The sequence below is a fragment of the Pezoporus flaviventris genome, unplaced genomic scaffold, assembly GCF_033815535.1.
Source record: "Pezoporus flaviventris isolate CSIRO_AGI_PZ_B2104156 unplaced genomic scaffold, CSIRO_AGI_Pfla_v1 ptg000001l, whole genome shotgun sequence".
Lineage (NCBI taxonomy): Eukaryota > Metazoa > Chordata > Aves > Psittaciformes > Psittacidae > Pezoporus > Pezoporus flaviventris.
In genome coordinates this window covers 31,678,864-31,702,558 of record NW_026892549.1, presented here as the reverse complement: position 1 = coordinate 31,702,558, position 23,695 = coordinate 31,678,864, and the positions used below count along the sequence as shown (strand labels likewise).

At 37.7% G+C, this 23,695-nt stretch overlaps 1 long non-coding RNA gene across 2 annotated transcripts; it reads left to right on the top strand.

Annotated features, from left to right (window-relative positions):
• The first annotated feature begins 7,238 nt into the window (after positions 1–7,238).
• LOC133265745 (uncharacterized) lies at positions 7,239–21,595 on the top strand. 2 transcript variants are annotated; one of them, XR_009742098.1, is made up of 3 exons: positions 7,239–7,313; positions 19,184–19,255; positions 20,316–21,595. It is a non-coding gene; the product is annotated as an uncharacterized LOC133265745 (long non-coding RNA). The 2 variants fall into 2 exon arrangements; XR_009742107.1 differs by having other exon boundaries at positions 19,500–21,595.
• Positions 21,596–23,695: the final 2,100 nt, after the last annotated feature.

Here is a 23,695-nt window from a genome sequence, read left to right as displayed (position 1 = left end):
GGAATTTGACCCCAGCTTCCACCCCCCCCCCCCCCCAGTTATCTTTGACAATTCTTCAGAAAGATTTTCTTTATATATGCATGTAAAGCAAGAGTGATGTAAATGCATAAAAATAGCTTTTTATTCCCAGAAACACTGTTCAGATATTTGGAATTGTGTGTGTGTAGCTTACCTATACTGGCAAAGAGAGGGAGAGCTGGAATTTACCAGGCAAATCAGGATCTGGAAAGAGATCTTTGGATATTTAATTGTGCAAAGCACAACTGTAGCTGAACTCGGGCTTAGTTTACAGAGGTGTGCTGAGATCTTGTAATCTCATATGAACCCAAAATGCAGAAAAAACATTCTCCTATAAAGGCAATTGCCACTTCCTGGGAAGCTTCAAGGAAAAATTCACTTAATGCAGCAGTTCTGAAAACTGCGGTTTAGTTTCATCCTCAAAAGCAGCCTGACAAATCTAGACAAAACTGATTTAACAACCTTTAATGCAATGGACAAATCTAATGAAAGGGCGTAGCCAGCTTTCTCTCCTGTAAGGCAATACTAGATTTGGTGAATCAACCCCAGCCTTCATAACAGTGTTTTTCTGATGGTAGAGGCTAACATTTTCTTCATTGTACTATAGAATCATCTAGGTTAGAATAGACTTGCCATGAACTTTGTAGGGTTTGTGGGTGACACTACTGCTTCACTAATATATAGGTGAAGCTTATCTTTCAGTCTGTGATTCCCATTTACAAGAGCAACTACTTGGAGACCTGTGTAGCATCCAGAACCTTTTGTGCTTGCATTTTGGATGAGTGAACTGCAAGTGGTTCTAAGCCCCTGGTTCTATTGCGGCTTTTTAGAGAGGTGAATTGATGGCATCACATTGACTTAACGTTAATCTTTGTTACACGTTGGTATTCCGGCTTCATTGCTAATTTTAGTATGTTCGCTATCTGAATTAGCTTATTATTAAAAGATGAGCCAAGGCTGGGGCAAACCCCTGTTACTCTCCTCCCCCATCTCTCTGCCACTGATAGCCAGGTGATTATTAGCTAGCAACATGCTGAATTTCCTTTAGGTGTAGCTGGGAATGTATAAAAAGATGGGGAGTGCATGAAAATGCTGCTAATGAATTAGTATATGTAAGACTCAAAAAGAGCTCAGGAAGACACAGGTTAGTTAAGAGCAAGGAGCAATCTCTTTTTACAAAATCATAATGTGCAGATTTATTGGTGAGGGTACTTACCTTGCCAGTAGTAAATATGCAGCTTCCCAAGCAAGCTTATCTAGCAGATGTGGGATACTGTTCTTCTGTGGGAAGTGTCTCCTGGGCACAGGTAGCAATAAAATAGAGCTCCCCGAAGGACAGTATTCCTCTTTAGTGCTAAGGGTGTTACACATGCATGCTCTTGCAACTGACACCCTTGATCTCAGAGAAGAGAAACTGATGCCTGAATGGAGAAAATAGAGCCTAGTTGTCCCACTACTGTGCAATAAGGAAATGGAGGAAAGGAGCTTGCAGCAATGTGGGAGGCATCCAAGTTCTTTTTCTAGCTGGAGTAAATGGCCCCAGCTACAATAATTTAGGTGCTGGATAAAGAGTCTGCCACTTCCGAGCATGGACAAGAGGTGGAAGCTGCAGAAAACTACTAACTAGCCTCTACTTTGGAGGGCAAACTATAAATTGCAGGGGCAAGTTAGATGGGAGAATAATGTCTTGCAGTGATTAAATAACATGTTAGCCATGTAAATTCCTTCCACTTTCAAAGCATAAAAGAGCTATACTCATTCACCCTAGCCAAGAATTTGATATAATAATTGCAAAGCTTCCTGTTTTTCTCATGTGTAAACAAGAGTTCTATATTATATAAAGAGACTGTGGCATGAAAGTTACCTGGCCCAATTTCTGCATGCAATTAGTTGACTTACTTTTTTTCTCTGTGTGCAATTCCACACACAAAAGGATGCTTCAAATCACAGCCAGTTATTGATAACGCCTTTCAAGGAATCTTTCCTAAAAAAATTCCAGAACAAAAACCCTGTCTATTTTCATCTCTTTCCACACTATACAACTGTAACTCTTTTAAGCAAGTGATGTGGTGTTTTCTACTGCACCTTGAAATTGCAAGCTTTCTGTTTATTGCAGAAATGTCAGAGATGCTACATCGTTTGATCTATAAGAATCTAACCCCATATACTTGACTGAAATTTAAACTCAGGATACTTTTGTCCAACAACTGCACCTCAAAGATATCTCCATAAGGATAAAAAAGAACACTTGGGATGAAAGATGCTTCAAATGTTGCTTGTCTGGGGCTCAGATACAATACCTAGAAATACTCTTTTCCTGGAATGACAGTGTCATGAAGTTGTTTGATTAATAATTTTTTTGGAACAAGACCTGTAATTTCTAGCATGTGATAGAAATTTTAATACAGGTTCACATCTGTTGAGAATAAACACTTAAAATCACTGGGCTACTAAAATATATAAGCTACTTTTTATGACCTTGAGTTGAGTGAAGTTGTAGTATCAGTGGGAACATTTTTTGAGTTGCAATAAAAAATGGTCTCTTTAAAGGAAGTCTCAGTTTGTACAGAGAGGAAATTTGATGGAGTTTCCTTTTTAAACGCTGATTGATAGAGCTAGAGGGGCCTTCATCAAAGGGGAAAACTTGAAGAGAAAAGAAAAATAGAAGGGAAGAGGTAAAAAAAAAAAAAAAAGGAAAAAAAAAAAAGCTGAGGTTTGAAGGCTTGATACTGGATCCAGGAGGAAAGAGAAGGAGAAAGAGAGGATATAAAGTGATGCAAATCCTGAGGGGGAAAATGACAAAAAAAAAAGAGCATGGAAAAATGGGGAATGAGATTAAGGGAAAGAGCAGACCAAGCAAAAGAAAAAGCATAAGAAGCAGTGCTGGAATTAGGCCAGTGCTGAGCTGTGGCTGTTCAGGAAAGATCCCCGATAGCTCTCATAACAAGGGCCAGACTAATTGAAATTTGTCCCTCTCCAATTCTGATGGTTAAATTCCAGTACTGATGGGGGAAGCACACAGAGAAATGCAGATTGAGTAAGAGCTCTTCAGTATAACTAGGAAAACACTTATTTTAATATCAAATATACAAGGAGAAGAATATCATTTTTCCAAGCTATAAGTCTTTTCTTTGTTTTCGGCACATGGTGAATTATCACTGGATTACAACTGATGCTGAACACAAATGGAATTCAACCACGTTCCTACTTGAAACAGCAGGCCTGAGAAGACTTCCGAAATGTAAGTCCTTTGGGTATGAATATGCACTACTAAAAAATCTGTATTCAAGAAATAATATTATGATTTGGGGAGAAATATACTGAATTCACTGTATGTAACTAAATAGCTGAATGTACATTTTAAATACAAAGCTTGGTGCGGGCTGAACCACAAGATCATGGCTGATACTTCTTTAAGAAGTAACTTCTTAGAGGGTCCTTTGTAATTATCATTAATAATAATATAAAAGAGGAAGATATTTATGATCCAAGGTCTGCAGCTAACAATTTATACCAGGAGAAGATCTGATCATTCTTGTCTATTTTTATCCCTCATTAAATCATTGCAGGAAACAGATAAGACAAAGGATCCTTGACTTTTTCCAAAGTGGAGTCTCCTTTTGAGTAAATGAAGTTAATAAATTTTTAAGAGCAAAATACAGTTTTAAATATTAGGCTAGAAGAAATTGTTTAAATAACCATTTTTCACAACCAATATATAGTATTATGGAAAAGTAATTACATAAAGAAAAAGACATGCCCAGTATTTTTCATTTATGGTGGGAAAGACATGTCAATACACCTAAAATTTATGGGACATAATTCTTGCTCTTTTCTGAAACCAATTTAAAAGGGAGGCAACTCTACTGAGGTAATTCTGATATAAAATACACTGAAGATCTGCCCAGGTGATGAGGGGCCTGATTCAGCCAAGTGTATAAACATGCACTTAAATTCATTCCCACTCAGCATATGCTTGCATGTTCTGTTGCTTCACTGGCACACACAGTTTATATCAGCTATAACATAGTCCAAAGACTATAATGTAAGTAATATCAGAATGTATACATAGCTGTAGGTTGTGTGAGTAAATGTGTTCCAGTCAGCTTCTGGGCCCTGCAAACGGAGTGCAAGTGTCCCTTGCATCTAGACTCTGTCCCAGAATGATCCTCAGAGCTGTGATGAGAAGCCTTTCCCAGCCCTGAGAAGGGCTTTCTGCGGCTGGGTAAGAAAGTGTTTTGATCTTGAATTCTTTTGGAGTCTATATTTAGCAAAAGCCAGCTACTCTGTTAATGTGTCTAGATAATATAGTGATTGGCACCTTAGAAATACATAAGAAAGGAATCCAAATGAATCCTTTGTGAAATTTTAGTACAGAGATTTTGCATTGTCCAGTGATAAAAACAAATCCTTTGTGGAAAGGACAAAACTGTTTTTCCATTAGTATCACTCACTGAGGATGTTTGTATACATTGAGTGTCTGATAGCATCTTAAACTTAATCACTTTGCCATTTGTAGCAACAAGATATGTCACTTGACAAGCACTTTAATTTTGTATCTTCCTCTCTATTTTTTTTTGTTTCTTTTTGCAAGCTCTAGGGCTCATCTATTGAATTGTGCGGTATTTTTCATGCAATCATAGAGATCCCTGTCTAAGGAGATGGGATAAAATTTAATGTCTTTTAGGCTAGTCTAATAGGGAGAGAAACTTGATAATCAGGTGAAGTTCTCTGGCGCACAATTCATTATTTACAAGCAATACACAAGTTCTGGATTTATTTTAAATTCCAGAGAAACCAAAGAAATTGGGAAACAATTTTCTTGCTTCGAATAATCAGGTTTTTCAATGAGTGCTGAACCAAAGGATGCTGGTGTTTTTCACAACAGATAATTTTTATTACTTCTTAAAATGACCCTACTATAGTTTTTAAAGGAAAAGTTGATAAATAAATAATCACTAACATCTCTCACTCAACTTCCCAAATGTATTTATGAAATCTCTAAATCTGTACCCAGTGTATTTTTTAACGCAAGTTATCCTCATACTAATGATGATGAGGAATATTATAAATGTTCAGTGTGTGGTGACAAATAGTGTATTTTATAAATTAATTTCAAGTTAATGCTAAATTATTACAGAATTACATATTACATACACTTTACTACCAAAAGAGTTCATCATGATTAATGTTATTATAGTGAACACCAAAGGAATTAATAATGATCTGCACTTCTCATAGAGTGGTACCAATGTAGAGAAAAGAAGGTTAGACTAATTAAATTCCAGAAACCACTTTAGGGCTCTGCTGCATTGTGAAGGCTGGTTTTCATGTTAATTAATTCTGTATGAAAGGTTGCTGAAGTGTTTTAATATTGTTCAAAGAGGCACCAGGAAGCATTTCAGAATTATTATTTTTTTTGGCCAGGATATCTTGACCAAGAAAATGGGTTCCTTTCCATGATGAGCACCTGCATACTGGTAAAATTGCAGTAAATAATAATAAACTGAAGATTCTAGTCTTGTACTGAGGTGTAGAGCTGAAGTTGAGTGAGGATATTGCTGTGTTCTGAGAGGATGCAACTGGATGGGGAGCAAACCTCAGGCCTAGAAATACAGTTCATTTACTTGCTTTAAAGAGAGTTCCTGGACAATACATTATGGACTTGACTGCCCTATTGAATTTCTCACTGCCTTTATGCCAAGACTTCCACACAAAGGAGTACTAGACCAGACTTGGCTTAGGTTTTCATTTTCACACATCTGATTTCATGATGATTTGGTGTTGTAGTTCAAGGATGAAAGGGCACAGTTTTGCATGGTATTTCCTGTTTGGTTCTTTTTATTCTGTGATAAAGTAGAGAGCAGACAGCATTCTTTGGTAGCATTTTGGTGTCCTACCTAGTTCATTTGCAGCTTTCCTTAACTGTTGTTGAGTAACACAAATATTTCAGACTCAGATTCACACAAAAAAAAAAGTTATGAAAAAAAGTAAATATGAAAATTTGCTTTGCCTCTGCTTCTACTGAAATTCTTGGAAATGTTTTTACTTCTACCCTTGTAATAGACCCAGTTGAACTTGGAAATACAATTCAAGCTGGTTTTTTCAAACCTCAATTCCCTTAAGCACATGCTTCATATGTTAGGCATGTATTTAAATTCTCTTGATTTAGAGGCATGAACTTAAGAGCATTGCCGAATAAAGAAAGGCAGGAGTGTGTATTTCATTCCTTTGATGATCAAAGGAACAAACCTTTTGATTTGATCAACATTTAATGTGAGTTAGATCACCTCTACTTGTTATCCAGTAGGCAATGATTTACCTAATGTCTCTACTAAAGACGCAGTTCCTGATTAAGCCATAGCATTCTGGCTGTGGAAATAGGAACGGCTGCAAAATACACCACATTTCTTTCTTTGTTTTTTAATGGCATTGGTTATAAAGTATGTTTTCAAGTACTGTAGTCTCACTGCAAATAAAAGAGGGAATGGAGACAGTAAAAATGAAAAGAGAGAAGAGAGGTTTGGTTGTGAAAGTCATATATTCAGTGTACCACCCGAATGATTCAATATGTTTTATGTTCTTAATATTTCCCTTTCTATATACAGTACGTCACACATCTCTTCCCCCTTACACTAACAATTTATATTCAGGATACTCTAATGAAGTACATCTTGAGTCTCCTTTTCATGGTTAATGAGGAGACAACAAGAATTTGACTAATACTAGTACAATTACTGGAGCAGTGAAGCGTGCATCTCTGATTAGACGTGATAATTTGCAAGGCTGGGCTCTTCACATTAAGTTTGCAAACAGTTTAAAAATCACTTCCTCTATTTATCCAGCTAATCTCTGTTTAATGACTCTAGACCTGACAAAAAAAAAAGAAAGAGAAAATGTCTCTTGAAATCCTATACTTCATTTCTGAAGCTTGTGTATAGAGAAGAGGTGTAATTTATAGTAAATCTTTTCCAGAAGACTTTTTGATGAAGCCATGCAACTGACTTTTTACACTGCAGTGGTATCTTTATTCATCCTCCAATACTCAGTTTCCTATATATATATATATAGGTTTGTTGTCTTTGTCCAGGTTTAGACTTATTTCCACTGATTTTTGTCTCTTTTGTTTGATTTCTTGTTTCTAATTCACCTTTTGAATTTCATACTTAACTGTTCATAAAGGGTGAGGTTTTTTGTCTAATTTGCTTATTTTTTATTTGCAGAAAAGGTTGGGAAAGTGACTGTTGATTGGTGGTGCTAGGGAATTCTTCATCAGTCAGTAACACCATGGGCAGGTGGGTTTTAATGAAAATCTGGCATGTACCATTCCAGATTTTTTTAAAGTGCAGCTTCTTTTTTTTAAGGTCTATTTCCACCATCTGGACTTGAAGCAAAGCTGCCTGAAACAGCAGCAGCATCGGTTAGAATTCTTGACAAAGCAAAGCCAATAAAGCCAGTTCTTGTTGTCAGTAGGTGGCACTTGTCCTGAATCAGGAGTAGGAAGACCTTATTTATCAAGGGCATCCAGCTGTTTCAGGTGGGGCCAAAAAACTTATGTCTTCATGTAAAACGTTGTCTCAGAACACATCACTATTAGAAATAACATGTCTTAAGTGTGACTGCAAAGAAAGAGCTTGTGTTAGAGCATTTAACTGAGTTCACCAAGTTTACAAATAACTTGCCACTAGTTATCCTCATGGCTGGACAAGGTGCCACAGTGTTGACTCCATATTGTGCAGTGGCACTATAATATTGTAATTTCTTTAGGATCCTCAAAAGCTGAGTAAAAACAGATTCGAAATCAGGGTACTGCCCTAGGAAGGTAGAAAGGATTCAAGGCTGACTCACATAGTTGGGTTTATTGGTTGGTTTTTTTTTTCAAAAGTTTTCCCTAAAATGTGTAAAAGCAGATGCACAGAGTGAGGATCAAATGTTCAGCCTGTTGTTCTGCATATATTTACCTATATAGCTTTCAGAGAGCATGATTAACTGTCTAATGTATCTTGTTAAAGATTGTCTCTGGGATTTCCCTATTTTACTAAGAGACACCTAATAGCTTTTTGTTTCCACTGAAAAACAGCAGCTGTTGCAAGGATTGTGTAGAACAGACAGAAAATGTGCATCAACTTCCTTCTGTACCTATGGAAGTTATTTGTGTCAAGGAGGATTGGGACCCTAGAGAATTTTTGACACACTGCATGGAAAACATCTCTAGATATAGAGGGTATCTGAATCGTCCTCCTTTTCCAGACACAAATGAGGTGAAAATAGAAAATTGTGGGGTTAAGCTCTTTGGGATGGCAGGTTTCTAAAACTGATTTGTGAATTCCCAGTAGCAGAGCATCCTCCCTGAAGATTGGGAATAGAAGGGTGGAGGAAGTGCAACATGACGTCCCTTTTTCCTGTTACTAATGTGATGGAAGATGGCCAGTGCAGCTTCAGAAATGGAAAAAGCAGATAAAGGACTTTCTTCATTTCTGCTCTGCAGTCTCCACTGGTGGTCCTAGTAGGGCCAACTGTCTGATTTCAGTCTTCCCCATTACAAAGTAACAGATTTAAGGGCCAGAAGATAGCATTTGAATATCTATTATCCTTCATATATATATTTATTTATTTATTTATTTTCATTTGGTTCATTCTGCATAAAACCATAGTAAGTAGTGAAGCCATTTCTCATGGGAGAAGAAGTGAAAGTACCCTGAAACAGGGCTAGGAGGAAGTGTGACTTCCTTGAATATTCCTTGCTCCTTATGCTATGAAAGCTATCATTTTTAAATTCCTGCATGCGGTCTATCTAATTGATACTATTTTGTAATACTTACTTTCTTGCTTGTAATCACAACAGCAATACTGGAAAAGAGGACTGCTTTTGCACTTGCTTCATACCCTGGGAAGCAGGTTATACTATCATGGGTAAAGATGAGGGCACTGCACGGGTGTTTTCATGCCATTTGGATTGTGTTTGTAATTCTTGGTAAGTTTCCCCCCCATTACCCAACAAGCAGTTCCAACCTAATGTCGGGTACTGTTTGTAATTTCTAAAACTGCTGGTGAAGCTTTGAACAGAGATACTGAGTTGCCTTTTTCTCTTCCTTATACCTTGTATCTATCAGGCTGCAGAGGATTGGAAGGGGGGATTTTACTCCCCCTCCAGCTGCCTGACGAATTTGGGATGTACTGTGCTGGGATAGTTCATTTAGGAGCCATTTAAGCCACAAGATAAAATTTTTAGGGGATGTTTACTTTAAAACAGGTTAAGCATATGCCATTTAAGTGATAAAATACAAAAGCAACAAAATAAGTAATTAGCATTAAATTTAGAGTCCCAGCTAACTGATTGTTAGTTCCAGCTTACGGGGCTGGCTAATGAACTCTAATTTTTTTCTTCTAGGCCTTGTGCCTTGGAAAGCTCCTAGGGCTATATAATTTCCACTCCTTTTGCAGCAGATAATTAGTGAAGCCACCCTGAGTTAATTCTGCTTTTTTCCATTCAGAATGAAATAACACCTTCCTTATTCCTCTCCTTTTTACGCATCTCTGAGTGTATAAAAGGCAGGAGAGGAAAATTGTTTTCCATTCTTTTCTGCTGGTTAGTAACTTTATATTCTTTTGTGTAAATAGCAAAGTACATTTTGCCTTGTAATCAAACAGGGCCTGATAGGCATCTCTTTGAAAGCGATGGAAAACTTTCTAGTAGACTTTATAGTTTCATAGCAGATTTATCAGTTGTACTCTTTTTAAAAGAAACAAAACCACTTGTGACCCAGGGAAAAAGAAAGAACCAAGTTTAGTGGAAATGTTAAGTGGCATGGAATCTATACTCAAGAAAGCTTTTACTTTAAGAGAATGGCAACATTTAGAAAGCACACTATCACTTGATCACAAAGTTGAGTCATTCTCTAAAATAGATCTCAGGAGTTGTCATGCAAAAAAAAAACAAACAAAAAAAAAAGCACATTGATGCTTTCTGAAAATTCCCATAATAAAACCTTAAATTTATTCTATTAATAGTTCCTTAAATTAAAAAGTGAATATAGAAAAATTTTCTTACCAATGCTTTTTCAATGTCATTATCAATGTAGTGGACTGTGCACTGTTTTGAGCATTCAAAGAGTGACTCTGTTTTTATCTTTTACCCGCCATTCCTGATTTCTACATAGCAGTGTCTTTGCTTAGTCTCTATCTTGTTGCAGTCCACAGTAAGAAAAATCTGGAACTCTGTCAAGCAGCTTAAATTCCTTTTTATAAATGACATCCAGAATCCCCAGTGCTGAGTTTGCTGGCAGTCTGTCAGATACCATGTTCCACAGCACAGATGTATCACCTTTCCCTGCTGAGATTACTCACATGGAAGAGTTCACATACCTCTGAGCGTGTCCAGGAGGAAAAAAAAAAAAAGCTGTTCTGTGCTTAAAGCATTAGCATGGAGATCTGGAAATCTGAGCTCAGAGATTAAGCTACATGTCCTGAACATGCACAGAAATCTGTATCATAACTGCAACACTGTCAGAATTGCCTGGTTTATTTCCTCCTTCCATTGTTCACCGGGATTACAGGCTCCTTAAGGAGTAGATGGTGGTGTGGTAATCACAGAAATAATATATGGGTTTTCCCAGGACACTGGCTCTTCCACTGTGAGGAATGTTGAAATAAGATTCACTAATCAACAGGGAAACCACTGTGAATTCCAAATGTACCCATTCCCTCAGGTTATTTCATCTCTCTCCATATCTGAATTATTTGAATCCTGATTTCCTAAGGAAATGAGGTTTATGTAAGTATCTTTACCAGTCTTTCCTTTTTGAGCCAGACATGTTTGTGAATAAAGTTCTTAATCATATTAAATTCTTAATAAGTAATGAAAAAGCTCTCCTGGAAAGCAAATACCCTATTTTCACTGGAGGGAGTGGAAAAATAAGTATCACTTAAATTGTTACTAAAGTGAAAAATCTACATGGCATAGCACTTTGTGAATACCTAACTGCTTAGAAAAAAAAGAAGCCTCTTTTGGAGTTTTTGCTGTTTCAATCATTAGAGTGTCTCCTCCTCCACTAAGGCTTCTTTTTTTTTTTGTATGTGAATTATCTGTTTTCAAACAAGGAGCTAAAGAAGATTTTTCTCTAATACCTACTGGATGTTTAATTAGGGTGAGCTCACACATATTCAGTTAAAAGTCAACCAACAAGAAGATATAAGTCCAGTGGAAACCAGATGTAGTTGGCTCTGGTGCTCATGGAATAACTTATTCTCTGCAGATTCCTTGTCACTTCTTCCCCAGATGTGAGCTGTCCCCCCTGATTATAGTGCTGTTTCAAAACACTTGTTCACAGGCTCCACAGATCCAGAGCAACCCTAGTACAAAGCCAGTCACCCTCAAGTTTGGAATAAATTAGGATTTAGCTATTTCTTAAATTACTATTTAGAAAAAAAAGCCTTAAATTGTAGCATTCCTTTCCATTGAGGAGTTGTTAGTCTGCAGCTGGTGGTGTTTGTTAGAAGAGTCTTCTCATTACACCTCTTTCAGTGCCTTCATTTTTGTCACCTTTGTAGGAAATGTGTAATATTTCACCGCAAATGAGACTCTGCCCCAGGGATAGTTTGCCGGGGATTTTATCCTGCTTTTGTGTGTTGCATCAGAGAGCCTTTTACCTGTGTAAGTACTTACAAACCTCAATTTAGTCACTTTATCAGTTTTCTGATATCCATGCCTAAACCTGGAATTTCAAGCATTTTGGAACATCCACCTAGAAGCTCATTTTGAGCTGAAGCTTTAGTTCGTCTTCATGGAGATTCTGGTATGGTCCATAAAATAGACAACACAATTGTTACAAGACAATAGAGCATCTATAGATAATGATAAAGCTTGCTTCTCTCCATAAGCTCTTTACGTGTGGATGTGGTGTAGACAGATAGAACATGCATTTCACTGCACTACTAGTGAGCTCTTAGGTTAAGTGATTCACTACCCCAAAAGTAGGGTTTGCGCCCGAGGGCTGTTTTCGAGCTGCAAAAGCCCAGGTCATAGCTGTTAGCATTTGGATGTGCACCTTGCTGAAAATGTACTTCCTTGTCAGAATGGGAAGTCCAGCTATAACAAAAGCACTGGTTTCATGGCAGGGTGCATATATGCAGCATTGCACCAAGTATCCCCAGAAGGCCCACGTGTAAATCTGCTGTCCTCCTCATGTGTGAGGGGAACTTATTTCTGTGTGTATTTTCCATTAACCCTGAAATAAGGGTTCCTTGCCTTCGGAATCTTTAGGCAGAGGCTGGGTTTGTTGGTCATGAAAGTTAAAACAATTATCTCATTCATAAGGCAGGAATTCTAATTGAGATCTCCAACACTAAAAAACAAGCAAGTTATTCATGAGAAGAATTATGCCTTTTCCCAGTCCTTTCCTCTAAATATTTGGTCATAGAAGGGCTTGTTTTAGACCAACTGCAGCAGAAAAAAAACATTACATTTAGATTTGATATTCTGTGAGTCAGTGGAAGTTGGTAACACACAGCTATATTTATCTTGTCCTGTCATTTCAAATGTTCCTTACCCCTCTCTATGCAATCATTTCTTATAGTTGTTAGCATCAGTCCTTGCTATCTCATACCTGATATTTTTTTAAGCCAGCCTTGTTTATTTTAGACAGGTTGCTTCATACCCTGTTCAAAAATGAAATGTTTTCTTTGTGTAGGGACTTTGACAGGAATGAAGAAAAATCTCATCCATTTTCCTCAGTTGTCCTTACCTCATATGAAGGAAAACATTCACAGCTGTCTCTAGTGTCCTGCAATGCAATAATTTTTCTCAGAGGTAGCTTAATACCCGAAAACCTGCTGACATGGCCACTTTCTTTCTGTGGTACTGTAATGTCTGGACACTGGGAGTACAAGTACGATCTCTGTAAATTTCCATTAAGCCCAGTACCCCTTTAAACAAACTCATAAAACAAAAATCCACAAGATTTGTACTTGGCAGAAAATTCTCTCCTTGGGCAATTATTGCAGACATATCTTAGCAATAACTCCAACATTGGATGAGTTATATTCTTTCTCCTTCTTTGTCACTGGGCTAGTTTTTCCTTTGGATGGAGTGTACTGGACAGTGCTATGCTCTTGAGGCACTTGTCCAGCATGAAGTTGACTTGAATTTGTTTGAACATCAATTGCTGTTCTAATAACCATTTCTAAGGAGGCAGCAGGAAAAGAATATGCTACAGTCTGCACAAAATGAAGATAAAACAAATGTAAACTTAGATCAGATAATTAACGCATCTTTGTGAGGTACTTGTAACAAATCCCAAGAAACTATTCCACAGTTCTTTAAAGCAAGGAGGCTAAGCTTTGTAAACTTAATGGGGTTCCTCTTTCACTCTTTGAAGGGATCTAAACTAGGAACACACGGTTGTTTTTTTTTTAGGGTCAAGAAAATGTAAATGACAATGTATAGAAAACATTGCAACCTCAATCCAATTCATTCTCGCTTCAAAAACAGAAAAAAAAACACCAAAACCCCAAACCTCAACCAGATCTTTCCTGTGATATATAAACAGAAAGGTTTTAGACACTTCTTTCAGATAAACGCAACAATACAGCAATGACTTGTAACAATGCTGGTAAGAAATAAGATCCTGATGAACAGCAAAGAGGATAATGTATTTCCTGGAGGATATCCAGATTTTTTTCTCTTTTTGGAAAGAGACTTCCCAGGTTTTTCCATCAAAACAGATAACTGAGTTGAATATCAATCACTGCAGGAATAAAAGAAAATGCCTGGCATGCACAACAGAAAAATCTGTTCTGAATAACCTGCAGCACAGAAAATGGGAATCCCAGTGCAGTTCCATAATCAATGCCTAACACTATAGCAGAACCTGCAGTATGTCACTGCAAACTCTGGCTATGTATATACACACAGCACAAAACCAGGTGTGCATAAAGGCAAAAAAAGTTTTACAAGCTGTGGGTTGAAGTCAATAGTGGCAACACCCTAAGAAGGTCAGAATTAGACTAAGCATTCATTCAATTTTGTTAAATTGAAGTATGTAACTGTTATTCTGGTGTTAAAATTTTATTCTTTCCTATGTATCTATGGTTTTATCCCATTACATGCTGACCTTTGTTATATAATTGGCAAAAGGGTATTCCATTAAAAGTAAAAGCTTTTTTTATTTCATTTTGTCTCTTTTGGTTCAATTTTTAATGTCCATCCTCTTAATGACCAAGCATTTACCAGGTTCACTACTCTTCTGTAGAAGACAGTATATCATGGCTCCATTGCTCCAAAGTCAACCTACTATTTTTTCTATTTTCTATTTATTTACTTAAAGAAATTAACAGATCTTTGTTGTCCAGACTGGCCATCTTCTAATATAGTACACGTATCAGAATGAGCCAAAGCTTTCAGGTGCCAGGACAAATGTTGTATATTGGATATAAGTCTACAGTGTGCCTCAAATTGAAGCATATTAGAACTTTTAATATTCAGATTAGATAGAAACTGAGGAGTGCATGATGGTCTCTATGACAAAGCTGAGTTTTAATCCATTTTTCTGTGGATAACTGTCTACACTGGAAATTTTTGTCAGATCATTAACTTGCACCAGGTGTTGACAGTTTGGCTAGTTTGATAGAAAGGCAGAGCAGGAACTATTATATCCCTCCTAGAGGTTTCAGATCAGTGATAACAAGGGAATAGTAATGTATCTATTCAACATTATTAATTCAAGTGTAAAACTACGAGTGCTTATCTTTGGCAGAATAGCTGCCAATTAAATTCATCTTTGCAAAGACTGTGGATCAGAGTCTCTTGTGTTCTTAAAAAAAAAAAAATAATTGAATTTTATCTGAGATATCCATTGCTATAAACAAATCCTCATCTGTATACTGTTGGGAGGCAGGCAGTAGTTTGAAGTCTTTCAATCAGTGGTGTTAAAGCAGCTTGTAAACTGCTTATGGGTGGGGAATGCAGTCTGTGCTGGGGTATTTCACGTACCTTCTCTGTGGTTTCCTCTCAGTTGCAGAGACTAAGAGAAGTATCTGTGTAAATAATATGGATTTTGTTTTATGCAATTCTGACAAAAGAAATAATAATGAACAGAAGGTATTTGAAAATGAATCAAGAGGAGGTGAGGTGTATTTTACTTCTGTCTTCTTTTGACTTTTAAAAGAATAAAAACATTTATTTTTAAAACAAACTAAGAATCTTGGGAAAAATCTCAGGCTTTTTGAGTGACAAATGGAGCTAGTAGCCACATAGTATCTATCAGTATTTTTCATCTGTATTTTCTAGAGAATAATCTCAGTGTACATGTATGTGAAACAAACATACTAACACTACAGTAGCTTCATTAAAGCCTTTATAGCCTATAGAAATTTTATATTTGAATTTATTCTAGGAATGGAATATCATAATGAGACAAAACTTAGGGTTTCACCCACTGTAAAATTCATAATGTTTTTTTGGTGTGAACTGGAAATAAGGAACAAGCACCAGAGATTAAATTTTGAAAAACTGAAAAATGTTCTACACTTCTGAATACAATTAACAATTTATTGTTATTTACAATGCATACCACATGTTTTGCACAGGACTAGAACTTTTCTCAGAAGAAATAATTAAACATTCCACATGAAATCTTTTTCCTCTAAGTATTTTCTTATTACTAAAAACTTTCCTTCTGACTCCATTTTCTCATCTGTTCCTGGTAAAGCAATACATTCATGTATAAAGTTTCCTATGCCCTGCCTTAATGGCTTTACTACTAATACACAAGAGTACTGTCATATACTTGTATGTGTGAAGTGGAGATAGGATCTAGTGGCATATTTATTAACTGGGTTTCAGTAGTCCTGTTAGAAAGAAGGATTTTTATGCGTTTTGGTAGAAAGAGGCATTAATATTCATAAATTAGTTTGCTGATCAGTAGTTATATTTTGGTGGAAGGTGCAACCTGATATCTGATCGGGTCTTAATTAAATCTTGGGAGCACTATATGTCTCATGAATTCATTCCATGAACTGAAATAAATTACATATAAATGCAGTACAATACATACACAATAGGCAAAACAATTGTACTAGAACTGATGGAATAGATCTTAAGTTAGATGCATGTGTGTTTTGTTTGTGATCCATCAGCTGACAGGAATGATGGGCAAACCTTTAGCTTATTTATACCTGGTTCCTGGAGGAAGGCAAGAAATAAAGCTAGAGCTATTTCAGGCAAAAAGAGTTTTCTTATACATAACAAATGTTGAAGCTAGGACCACAGAAGGCAGGGACATTCCATCCAGGCTACTCCAGAACCAGCAGTCTTGAAATAAAGTTTTTTTGAAAACTGGCTGTGTGACGATAATGCCCCAAAAGTTAAGTTTTTGGGGTCTGGGCAGATTGCTCCTAAGCCAGGTGAAGGCCTGCAATGTTTGTCTGTCAGGTTGCCATGGTAGGAACTCCAAGTTTTGTCCTGAGAGGGAAGCAGCCCCAGCAGGCTCAGCACTGTGGCACAGCATCTAGCAGCTGGAACACCTACTCAGAGCCCTGGCTCCACCGCTGCACAGCTTCTCACTTCAGAGCATGGGTGAAGACTTGAAAACATGGAAATAGTTATACAGTACCTCTGACTGCAGGGTTGACATCCCAGCAGGTCCGTCTAGAATCCATCAGTTTTGAGAATTGCAAACCTTAGAGATAATGACTCAGTCAGTGCAGCTGCAGGGTCTTGAAAACTTATTTTCTATGGAAACACTGTTTTTGAGAATGTCTTGCTGTCAACTCAAAATCTGTCCAAACCACTCTAGAACAGGCATATTTCCTGGGAACTGGAAACTACTTTTTGACTAGTTCCCCTTATAGCTATAACCATGATTTTTTTTCCTGCTGTCCTCCTCCACTTTTCCAGCTCAGCATGTAATTTTTTTTCCAAAACTGAACTCTCTTTAGAACAGAGCCCCTTTGACTGAGTATAGGGAGGAATAGTTCCAGGACACATAAAACCAGTAAGAGAGGAAAATACCTTTAAGAGACTCAACATGCAAAGAATAAAACCTTATATCTCTTTATGGGGAACAGCATTTTTTTTTTTCTTCTGGAGTAGGGGGTCAGAAGATGAGGGAAAAGCCATTCACCTATTCTGTTATAGACCTGCCTTCCACATGGCACCTCTGGTTTAGGCAGCTTAAGGTTTTGCACACAGTCCTATGTTAGAAGATCTGTAACTTTAACAGACACAGAGTATGTTTAAAGCCTGTGACAAACAGAAATCACCACTTGAGCAGAAGGGGCTTAGTACAATGCCTGCTGATAGAATTCTTCCCCCTTACAGTAAAGAGCTTTAGGTCAGTCCTTAGGTAAGCACAACCACCAGCTTTAATATTTTTAAGAATGTACCAGGTCAGTTATGAAGAAAAAAGGGGAATATGACTTGATACATGGAATGCTTTCCAATTTGCTGAGTTACTTGCCAGCTTCTGAAATATCTCACTCTTAATTGAACAAGAAGTATGCCTGAACAAAGGAAGCTGTAAGCATTGAGAAAAAGAGTAAAGTCAAGACTTAAACACAGACAAGCTGCTTTGGAGTTACAAATGCATTTTCCCTATTAAAATAATGTAGCTGTCAACATTTCGTGCTTTTTTTGCATAAGCACTACCAAATGGGGAGATGCAGAGATGCCCCATGTACCTTCAGATAAACTGGTCACATTTGGAAATAATCAAAGTAGAGAGAAGGTGGGGTTTCTGTTGGCATTTACTGATACAGTCTGGTTTGTATTAGGATGGAATTTCTGAGATTGGGAATGTATTAGCCTAACTAACAGTGGTTGCTATAGGAAATATATGATCTGTATTATTCTACATGTACAAAAAAGGCATGCATACTGACAATTTCCTGGGATTTGAGTGTGCCGGGGGAAGGTAATGGACTCTAGGAGTCCTATATTTGTAATTTCATAGCTTGTATTTGTCGTCTTTACTCTTGTCATTGTAATAATTATGTATACTCCTCAGGAATCTGTGTGGGCTGTAATCTGCCACCAGTATACCATTTTGTATTTTCCATATTCAGTTCCATCTAGGAGAAGACAATGACTTGGAACAGCCAGAATAGATTTGACAAGAGAAAACTGCCTGAAAAGTCTGGTAGCCTACCTACTAGGATGAAACAACTGGTTCCATGTAGGGGAGAGAAGTGGATGTATTTTATCTTAATTCTATCAAGGATATAAGGGGGGGAAAAATCTGCAAAGAGACCGAATTAAAATTACTGGATATTTGAAGTCTATGGTTTGTAGAAAATACTATGGGAAATATCTGTAATATAAATCTGTATTCCCTGTTAATGTCTGCAGTACAAATTAATAGTGTAGTTTTCCTCAGCCTTTACCTGGATGTCAGGTGGCAGAAGAGGATTACCTGGGGGGGAAGCAATACCATGCAGCTTCCATTTCTGTCCATGCCATGATTCCCCATAATTGTATAGGTGGCAGTTGCAACTTTCTTATAGATCAAACACCAATTACCATCCTGTTTCCCAAAGATTAGAAGATTTTTGGCTCCAGCATCAGGTACATCAAAGCCCCACTTTAAGTTCTCAAGAGCTTGTACTGCACGCCAAGTGCATTCGCAAAGTGCTGTAATGTATTTGATAATATTGTCTCTTGAAGGAATCTGTGTCACTGAGCCAGTATATCGTAACCGCATACACTGAAATGCTCTATATTTTCCTAGTTCTGTTTACAGATAACAAGAGAAAAAAAGAAGAAAAAGCCAGACATAAAAGTATGAAGAAACAGAAGAGCCTAGACTCCTGATGCAACTGATACTGTACAGAAAAAGAGTTAGTATAGACAGAGCATTTGATGCTGAGAATATACAGCATTTGAATTCTGATCATCTGTGCAGCTCTCAAAGTAGCGAGTGTATTTATGAGGTTTAGATTGGATTTACTGTCACAGGCATTGTTTCATGGACACATTCCATTCCTTCCCTACCACTGTGCTAAATAGCTTGTTTTAAGAAGCCTTGAAATGGGGCTCAAAGCATATTTAAGGCCATTTTTTCCCATGCTCCTTGCACCCAAAGGCAACTGAAGCTGGGGCAAAAAGGTATAGGGTATGTGAAGTGGAGGTGGTGATGCTGAGCTTCCACTAACATCTGGTCATTAATTTCAGCTTTGGGGACTTCCAAAATGTTGGCAAACACAGCTCCAGCTGGCATGGGGACTGTTGCTTCTCCATGAGCAGGTAAATAGGCCAGATGGTTTCCTATTTTACTACTGTTTCTAGTACGGATGGTGAGTCTTGGTCCCTACAGAGTAATACACCTTCGAAAAGCTGAGCATTTTTATTCACCTTTTGGCCACATAGAAACAATGTAATTATTAGAACAGCAGTAAAATGATTAGAGCAGTGGATAAGAGGAAAGTCTGAATGTGAAGAGGAAAGAAAAAGCAGCAATGATAACCTTGTTTTCCTTTCTCCATTTCAGAATAGCAAAGTCTATGAATCCATTGTGAACAGCTGCACTTACATTTGTGTTTGCTGTAAAACAAAACTAGGGGAAACTGTTTTGTCTTTGCCATTTCTGTTCCTTTCAGCAAACAACAAAAAAGCCAAATAAAACCAACCACACAACCAAATGAGAAAATCCCCAAAATCCCAACAAGCAGTCTCTAGAGCTCTAGTGCTAAGAAATACATTAGAAAGCTGGGAGAATCCAAATTTAAATGTTTCATCTTCTGTACTTATTGGAGAGAATTTTTACCATAGGAACATACAGCATGAAAACTTGTAACAGGGTGGGAGGATGAGATTTGGAGAAACTGGAGCTGGAACTTAAGGCAATATTCAGGCAGTGATTATGCAATTGTTGCATAACATGGAGAGTGCTTGCATGAATAATCCTATTAACATTAGAGTTTCACAATCAGGTAATTGAACACTGCACTGTTCAAAATCATCTGTATTTAATGGTGGAAAAATCAGCAAAATCACTATTAATAAAACAATGATCTCATTAAATATAGTCTTTCTCAGGGGGGGATAAGAGTGGAAGAACATCAGAGGAAAGAATGGAGGAAAACATTTTCTCAGCTTAGATATAGTAGTAAGGCTTTGTTTTAATGGTTTCCTTTGAGAAAGAGAAATGATGGGGAAAAGGTATAGATTACTACCATGGGCTATTGGTAATTTATTTGTTGTGGCTGAGAAGAGCTGTGAACACTGGGATTGACAAAATTGAAAGGAAAGGGAAAAAAATTAGACTAGTCACCCAAATAATTTGCAAGTTTCTGTTTGTATCTAGAAAGTGCCAGAGCCAGCAGAGGTGGAAGGATTCATCCCAAACATCTGACAATGGTTTATACTAATGAAGTATAAACTGGAGCAGCAGGTGCAGCTGCCCCTGCCTCCGCCTCCCAAGTTATAAGGCCCCCATGACTAAGAAAAGGCATCTATTCCCTGGCTCTCACAGCCCCCATCGGGTGGGGAGCCCAGGCTGCTGTGGGGGCTGCTCCTTCACCTGCTGAAGGTGAGGGCTAAGAACTTCCTCTGTGAGCTAGTGGGCAGCAGCAGCAGCATGCATGAGCGAACTGTAGCACTTGCGTCAAGGCTGGAAAAGCTGCTGCACCTCTCTAAGCTGTTTTTGTGCTCCCGGTGTGAGAACACACACATTGAGCCTGTGTCCATGCCAAAGGTGATCCCAGGCAAGGCTTGGGCTGTGAGTGGGTGAGAGTTGTGTTCCCTCTGCAAGATTCACGTGCCACCTCCTGCAACTTTGCCAGCTACAAAGCAGCCACTCGTGTCTAAAGAACCTCTGCACAAACATATAGGCAGCAGCAGCAACTCTGGTGCCAGGTGCTTGGAAAACAAGTCATGAAATATCTGATATATGAAGTCTAAGCTACATGCCAAAGCAGAAATTAACCTCTGTTAGGCTGCCTTCCTCCTCCCCTCCCAGAAGTTTTAAGGCTACAGAAAATCAGTGGGTCTATAAAGATGCATCTCCAGGCACCAGGAACACGGCAGTGACAGCTGAAATTTAACCTGTGTTAATGTTGCCAGAAAGAATTTGACTATTAGGTTCTTATAGCTAAAGAATTTATATAGTCATCTATGCAAAAAGACTGAGAAAACGTGTAGCTGCTTGAGGAAAGTAATCTGCTTTTATCTCATGCCACAATATTTGAAAAAGCAAATCCAGTGCCTTAAACACCAATTGCTGCAGAAAACTGGAGCCTTTCAAAACTAATATCCTTCTAGCTGGATTTATTCATCAGCTTTATAAGTCTTTTGACATGACAAAACTTATGACCATTTTCAGGCCAAATAGAACTGATATTAGGAAGAAAAATAATATTTTTACTGTTGTCCCTAGGTGACAATCCACAATTGGTCTGGAGGATAACTGTGAGGCAGCCTTCCCTATTCCAGTTTCTCTTATCCTGTATAGAGCAGTCATCTACCAGTCTTCCATGGTTGTTGCTTTCTTGGATATATTTAATAGATTTGAAAGTGGTAATAGTCTTGAAGTTTTATTTCTATGGGAAGATACATCTAGAGAATGTATGGAAGTCACAGGGTTTTTTTCTTCTTTGTTAGCCAGCACTCTTTCTTTGCGCTTTTTAGAGTGCAAAAAATTGGAAAGATCTACTAAAAGCATATCCCTTTGCTTTTAAAAAATGTATTTTAGGGTATGGCAGTTTGCATTTTCATTTGGGGGAAGATGGCGAACAATTGGTAAGAACAGGCAAAACAGGCAAATCTCTACTACCAGTGCAGCTGCATTCCTTTAAATCAGTTGAGGATCTGATTCACTGTATGACAAAATGTCTCAAATAATATAACTAGCGAAAGCTGCAACCAAAGCCCATCAGGGATGTGGATTGTTGTAACAATGTAAAAAAAAAAAAAAACAACAAAAAGCAAAGCTGAAATTTTCCAATATATATCCATATGTTCGGCTACATCTACTGTTCCAGTTTTTTTGTATTTATTGATGTGATAAGTGGGGTACTGTGCCAGAATGCGAGGAGGCAGCTATCTGAGCGGGAGAGTTTGCCTCATAATTATGAAAATTACTTTTTCCTCTGCCTCCATTCAAGTAACAGGCATGTAAATGTAGACCTGTGACTGCTGGATGAACAGCAGAGAACTGCTATCAGGACTTACATTGTCCATTTTCTTACTCACTGTTTGCAAGGCTGTATGTTTGGTTCACCTTAGGCAAATTGCTGTCTTTCTCTGTGCTTCAACGTTCTCATTCCCAGACCTGTCTGGTTAGATCTTTAAGGCAGAGCTTGCTCTCATTCTATGCCTGTCATCATGCTTCCTGCAATGAACTAGCCCTCACATAGCGGACGCTTTTTGCCCTCTCCTCTCCAGCAGCACCAATTAGAACAAAAGCAGTAATCACCAGGAATAAATACTTACCAGTATAACCCAAATCCCCTAACTATTAAGAAGTACAAACTTGACAACGGCAAAAATTTCCAATGCAGCCTTTGACTCAGTTTATTAAAGTGGACCTCTGCCTCTTATGGTCAACCTTTTCCAGGCTATGACAATATCCAGGTGCTTCATCTTTTCTTTTGGCTGCTGGTTTAAACGGGAAGGCAGGAGACAAGAGCATGAAATGCTTTATCACTGCCATTGTATGCAGTTTGTGTATTTGCTGTGGAAATGTGTTTCTATGAGGAGTCAGACTGTAATACCTTGTACCTTGTCAGCAAAAACGTGCTTCAGTGCATCCTATTCTTGCTAACAGAGTTCTTTTTTTACATCTAGTTCTGGATAGGAGAGAGTACAGTTCTTTCAGTTCTCAGTAGTATGGTGGATATAAAGAGAAAAGTTCTCATGGTAATATCTGTACATTAAATACAAACCACCAAACAAAACAATGCATTGCATCTTGTTTTTTAGCAAACCCTCACCAAAACCTTTCAAAGATCATATTACAATGATGCCATAAGGGGCAGGTAAACAGATGAATCACTAATGACTGATTTTTATCAATATTAATCATTCCTGCTCTAGCAACCGAAAGAAGCTAGGTAATAAGAGAGACTGCAGAATGGAGGAGAGTAAAAGCAGAACCCCCAGTGCCACAAGACATTAGACAGCTCCTTCCACTGGAGCTCAGGTCATTCTCTCTTCCTCCAGGGTCCAGGTTTGCTTCTTCAAGGGTTAAGATTTCCTGATAATGGATGAAAATCCATGGCTAATGACAGTACACATGAAAAGCTGCCATCCTTAGTGGAACTTTAGTAACAGGGAGACTGAAAAGAAAAATGCTGAAGCTACAGATTTCAAGAGCAAAAGTGTATATCTTGAAATACCATCTTAAAATTTTCCTGTTTGGAGAAAATTTCTGCCCTAGGAATTCTTGTTGTGGTGCCTGAGAGAAATGTAGAAGACTACAATATTGGTCTCAAATTTTCTATTCCTAGAATTTCTCAGTTTAATTACTCTCATATTATTCTTTTTTCAAAATACCTTAATTCTTTAATGCATTTTATGAAGTACAGTTTGTGAACTTCATCTCAGTTTCACATTTATCTTCTTCTAGGATGGTTAATGATTTGACAGCTATCACACAGTTTACGTAAGAATATGAATGGCTAATAGAGCTGCAAAAGATCAAAAGATAGTACAAAGGCAGTAAATGGTGGTGTACATTGCTCAAAG